We start from the raw sequence: 5,691 nt of genomic DNA, 5'->3' as shown, positions 1-5,691 counted from the left end.
AAATTGAATCTGTTATTAGCCACACCACCAAGCTGTGAAAACCACTCCACTCTGGGGACATGTACACACACACACACACACACACACACACACACACACACACACACACACACACACACACAGACCCAGCTACTTGCCAGAATCTTGAACGCATCCCCACAGGGACATTTTAGTGCAGATAGAGGGAGGAGAGAGAGTGTGTGTGTGTGTGTGTGTGTGTGTGTGTGTGTGTGTGTGTGTGTGTGTGTTAATCCCTCAGCACTACTTCAGCTTCTCTGCAGAGGCCAGAAAGGAAAAAAAGGAATTTAAAGAGATTTACAGAAGAAATTTTCACACAAAACGTTCTTCTTCTTCTTCGAGAGGAGAGAGGAGGAGGAGAGGAGAGAGGAGGAGGAGAGGAGAGAGGAGGAGAGGAGGATGAGAGAGGAGAGAGGAGGAGGAGAGGAGAGAGGAGGAGGAGAGAGGAGAGAGGAGGAGGGGGAGTCTGACCTCTCTTGTTTTACCACCGGACATGAGATCAAAATCTGCCCACCGGGCGACAGTGAAGGCATCGTCTGGCCTGAGAGGACACAGAGGAGAGAGCGAGAAGGACACAAATCAAGGAATGAGGGAGCGAGGGAGGGAAGGAAGGAAGGAAGGAAGGAAGGAAGGAAGGAAGGAAAGATGGATGGATGGAAGGAAGAAGGGAGAGAGGGGGAGGAAGGAAGGAAAAAGAAAGGAAGGAAGGAGGGAGGAGGGAAGGAAGGAAGGAGGGAATGAGGGAGGAAGGAAGGAAGGAAAGAAGGAAGGAAGGAAGGAAGGATGGATGGATGGATGGATGGAAGGAGGGAGGGAGGGGGGAGGAAGGAAGGAAGGATGGAAAAAGGAAGGAAGGAGGGAGGATGGAAGGAAGGAAGGAAGGAATGAGGGAGGGAGGGAGGGAGGAAGGAAGGAAGGAAGGAAGGAAGGAAGGAAGGAAGGAAGGAAGGATGGAAGGAAGGATGGATGGATGGATGATGGATGGAAGCAACGTGAATTCTGTTTCTGTGTTTCTGGTTTCAAACACAGGATTCATTTGATCTGTTTATGTTCCGGCAGTAAAAACCGACTGGAAACTTTGATGGAATGTCGCTCACGGATTCCCTAAAAGATTCGTTTGTAGCAGCTGACGGGACGTCCGTCATGTCGAGAGAGAAACTCTCATTTCAGCCATTCAGCGTTTCTAAAGTTAGTCCACAGGCCGGCCTTGTTCTTCAAAAGCTTCTTCTGGCTCTGAGAGAGGAAGAGGAGGAGGAAGATGAGGAAGAGGAGGCGGGTTAAGTGAACCCAGATGAAAGAGAGAGGAAGAGCAGCGTCTGACTTCCTCTCGTTATCCAATCAGAGGGCAGCGTCCCAACTTCATCCTATTAACCAGAGAGACAGAGACGTAAACAAATGAGTTTAGACTGAGACACACACACACACACACATACACACACACACACACACACACACACACACACACACACACACACAGGAGTCGGTCCTCTCAGTGTAACTCTAGCGCGGCGCTGCAGGCATGGTATGCCGACTGTAAACACAGCCGAGAGGAGGATCCGCTCTCTGTCTGCAGGCGAGCCGGGGATCGAACCCGCGGAGGCATGACATCATCTGCAACGCATTACTCAGCTGACGGGCCGCGGTCGGGCGGAGTGATAATCGCTGCCTGTTTTTTACGGATACTCTTTCTTCTGCCACTCAAAGTATTTACATTCTGTCTGTACTTTGCTGTGAAGCTGTTCTCCTCGTTAGAGGCGGAGTCCGCCGTTCACCATGACGTCATGATGAAGAGGTTGAAGTCCTCTGGTTGTATAGAAGTCTATGCTTCATGTGTTAAAGCTGCATTCTCTGTCATGGCCACCAGGGGGTGACTCCTCTGGTTGTATAGAAGTATATGCTTCATGTGTTAAAGCTGCATTCTCTCTCCTGACCACCAGGGGGCGACTCCTCTGGTTGTATAGAAGTATATGCTTCATGTGTTAAAGCTGCATTCTCTGTCATGGTCACCAGGAGGCGACTCCTCTGGTTGTATAGAAGTACATGCTTCATGTGTTGAAGCTGCATTCTCTCTCCTGACCACCAGGGGGAGACTCCTCTGGTTGTATAGAAGTCATTTTAGGAGACAAATCCTCAGAACTTCTCCCACATATTTCCATATGTTTTTCTATGATTTACAGATTGTTTCTTTTAAACATGCAGTAGCCGTTATGTGGAAGCAGAGAGAGAGAGAGAGAGAGAGAGAGAGAGAGAGAGAGAGAATCTGGTCAACAAGGAGAAGCTCCTTCTGTGTTTCTCATTTCAAAGACAGGATTTATTTTGACTTTTTATGGTCCGCCAATAAAAAGCAGACTGGAAACTTTGATCAAATGTCGCTCACGGATTCCCCTAAAAAAAAGATACATTTGTAGCAACAGCTGTGACGGGACGATGCTTCTGGACACATCATAACAACCACGATGATGCAAATGGTCATTAGTTCAGAACCACAGATGCAGAACGTTGCGACATCACAGAGACGTGAGGAAGCAGCGAGGTGCTCACACTTTTATTAGGTTTGTTCTGTGGTCGTCTGGGGGAATTTATATTAAAAAATACAAAAATACTCAACTGTCTGTCGAGAGGGTTTTTCAGTCGGTCCCAAAAGAGACTTTTACAGGAAAAGACCGTAAAACGCTTTCAGAGAACATTCCAGCAACAATATCACAGTCTGCTGGAGCAAAGCAAGTTAATAGCTCTGATATGAAACGCTAGAGGGGATCGAATGTACCAACCACACACACACACACACACACACACACACACACACACACACACACACACACACACACACACACACACGGCCCTGGAGAAATATTCTTGGACATGGTAACTCGGTTTACTGGGCTGAATAACATATATATTAAATGCAATATAAAATGTGCTTATTTGACTTTATCAGAGTCAACGTGGTTCCAGGATTCAGGCTCGTCTGTTAACTCAATATAAGTGGCTTGTGGGGCTTTAAGTGTGGAAACACTGCCCCCTGCTGGCCGGACACTCACACTGCAGATGAAGTCATCTTCAGTGTCTCGTGAAGCTCGTCCATCCTGACACTGCTGCTGGACTCAGACACGATGAAGCTCCTCAACCTCTACATGAGCAAGACGCCTCTTTGTGGTTGTGTTCTGCCTCTTTGTAGTCATTGTGTGTCTCTTTGTAGTTGTTTTGTGTCTCTTTGTAGTCACTTTGTTTCTCTTTGTAGTTGTGTTGTGTCTTTTTGAAGTCACTTTGTTTCTCTTTGTAGTCATTTTGTGTCTCTTTGTAGTTGTTTTGTGTCTCTTTGTAGTTATTTTGTTTCTTTTGTAGTTATTGCGTGTCTCTTTTTATTTGTGTCTCTTTGTAGTTGTTTGTCTATTTGTAGTAATTTTGTGTCTCTTTGTAGTTATTTTGTTTCTTTTGTAGTTATTGCATGTCTCTTTTTGTTTGTGTCTCTTTGTAGTTGTTTGTCTATTTGTAGTAATTTTGTTACTCTTTGTAGTAATTTTGTTTCTCTTTGTAGTTGTTTTGTGTCTCTTTGTAGTTGTTTCGTTTCTCTTTGTAGTTGTTTTGTTTCTCTTTGTAGTCATTTTGTGTCTCTTTGTAGTTGTTTTGTGTCTCTTTGTAGTTGTTTTGTTTCTCTTTGTAGTCATTTTGTGTCTCTTTGTCGTTGTTTTGTGTCTCTTTGTAGTCATTTTGTTTCTCTCTGTAGTTGTTTTGTGTCTCTTTGTAGTCTTTTTGTGTCTCTTTGTAGTTGTTTTGTTTCTCTTTGTAGTCATTTTGTGTCTCTTTGTAGTTGTTTTGTGTCTCTTTGTAGTTGTTTTGTTTCTCTTTGTAGTTGTTTTGTTTCTCTTTGTAGTTATTTTGTGTCTCTTTGTAGTTGTTTTGTGTCTCTTTGTAGTTGTTTTGTTTCTCTTTGTAGTTGTTTTGTTTCTCTTTGTAGTCATTTTGTGTCTCTTTGTAGTTGTTTTGTGTCTCTTTGTAGTTGTTTTGTTTCTCTTTGTAGTTGTTTTGTTTCTCTTTGTAGTTATTTTGTGTCTCTTTGTAGTTATTTTGTTTCTCTTTGTCGTTGTTTTGTGTCTCTTTGTAGTTGTTTTGTGTCTCTTTGTAGTCATTTTGTTTCTCTTTGTAGTCATTTTGTGTCTCTTTGTAGTTATTTTGTTTCTCTTTGTAGTCATTTTGTGTCTCTTTGTAGTTATTTTGTTTCTCTTTGTAGTCATTTTGTGTCTCTTTGTAGTCATTTTGTTTCTCTTTGTAGTCATTTTGTGTCTCTTTGTAGTCATTTTGTTTCTCTCTGTAGTTGTTTTGTGTCTCTTTGTAGTCTTTTTGTGTCTCTTTGTAGTTGTTTTGTTTCTCTTTGTAGTCATTTTGTGTCTCTTTGTAGTTGTTTTGTGTCTCTTTGTAGTTGTTTTGTTTCTCTTTGTAGTTATTTTGTGTCTCTTTGTAGTTATTTTGTTTCTCTTTGTCGTTGTTTTGTGTCTCTTTGTAGTCATTTTGTTTCTCTTTGTAGTCATTTTGTGTCTCTTCGTAGTTATTTTGTGTCTCTTTGTAGTTGTTTTGTGTCTCTTTGTAGTCGCTTTGTTTCTCTTTGTAGTCATTTTGTGTCTCTTTGTAGTTATTTTGTTTATTTTGTAGTTATTGCATGTCTCTTTTTGTTTGTGTCTCTTTGTAGTTGTTTGTCTATTTGTAGTCATTTTGTTTCTCTTTGTAGTCATTTTGTTTCTCTCTGTAGTTGTTTTGTGTCTCTTTGTAGTCTTTTTGTGTCTCTTTGTAGTTGTTTGTCTATTTGTAGTCATTTTGTTTCTCTTTGTAGTCATTTTGTGTCTCTTTGTAGTTGTTTTGTGTCTCTTTGTAGTTGTTTTGTTTCTCTCTGTAGTTGTTTTGTTTCTCTTTGTAGTTATTTTGTGTCTCTTTGTAGTTGTTTTGTTTCTCTTTGTAGTCATTTTGTTTCTCTTTGTAGTCGTTTTGTGTCTCTTTGTCGTTGTTTTGTGTCTCTTTGTAGTCATTTTGTTTCTCTTTGTAGTTATTTTGTGTCTCTTTGTAGTTGTTTTGTATCTCTTTGTAGTCGCTTTGTTTCTCTTTGTAGTCATTTTGTGTCTCTTTGTAGTTGTTTTGTGTCTCTTTGTAGTTATTTTGTTTCTTTTGTAGTTATTGCATGTCTCTTTTTATTTGTGTCTCTTTGTAGTTGTTTGTCTATTTGTAGTCATTTCATTTTGTTTCTCTTTGTAGTCATTTTGTTTCTCTCTGTAGTTGTTTTGTGTCTCTTTGTAGTCTTTTTGTGTCTCTTTGTAGTTGTTTTGTGTCTCTTTGTAGTTGTCTTGTTTTATCTTTGTAGTCATTTTGTGTCTCTTTGTAGTTGTTTTGTGTCTCTTTGTAAATGTTTTGTTTCTCTTTGTCGTCATTTTGTGTCTCTTTGTAGTTGTGTTGTGTCTCTTTGTAGTTGTTTTGTTTCTCTTTGTAGTCAATTTGTTTTTCTTTGTAGTCGTTTTGTGTCTCTTTGTAGTCATTTTGTGTCTCTTTGTAGTTATGTTGTTTCTCTTCGTAGTTGTTTTGTGTCTCTTTGTAGTTATTTTGTTTCTTTTGTAGTTATTGCTTGTCTCTTTTTATTTGTGTCTCTTTGTAGTTGTTTGTCTATTTGTAGTCATTTTGTTTCTCTTT

Source organism: Taurulus bubalis (genome assembly GCF_910589615.1).
Source record: "Taurulus bubalis genome assembly, chromosome: 7".
Taxonomy (NCBI): Eukaryota; Metazoa; Chordata; class Actinopteri; order Perciformes; family Cottidae; genus Taurulus; species Taurulus bubalis.
Note: the sequence above shows the minus strand (reverse complement) of the source record.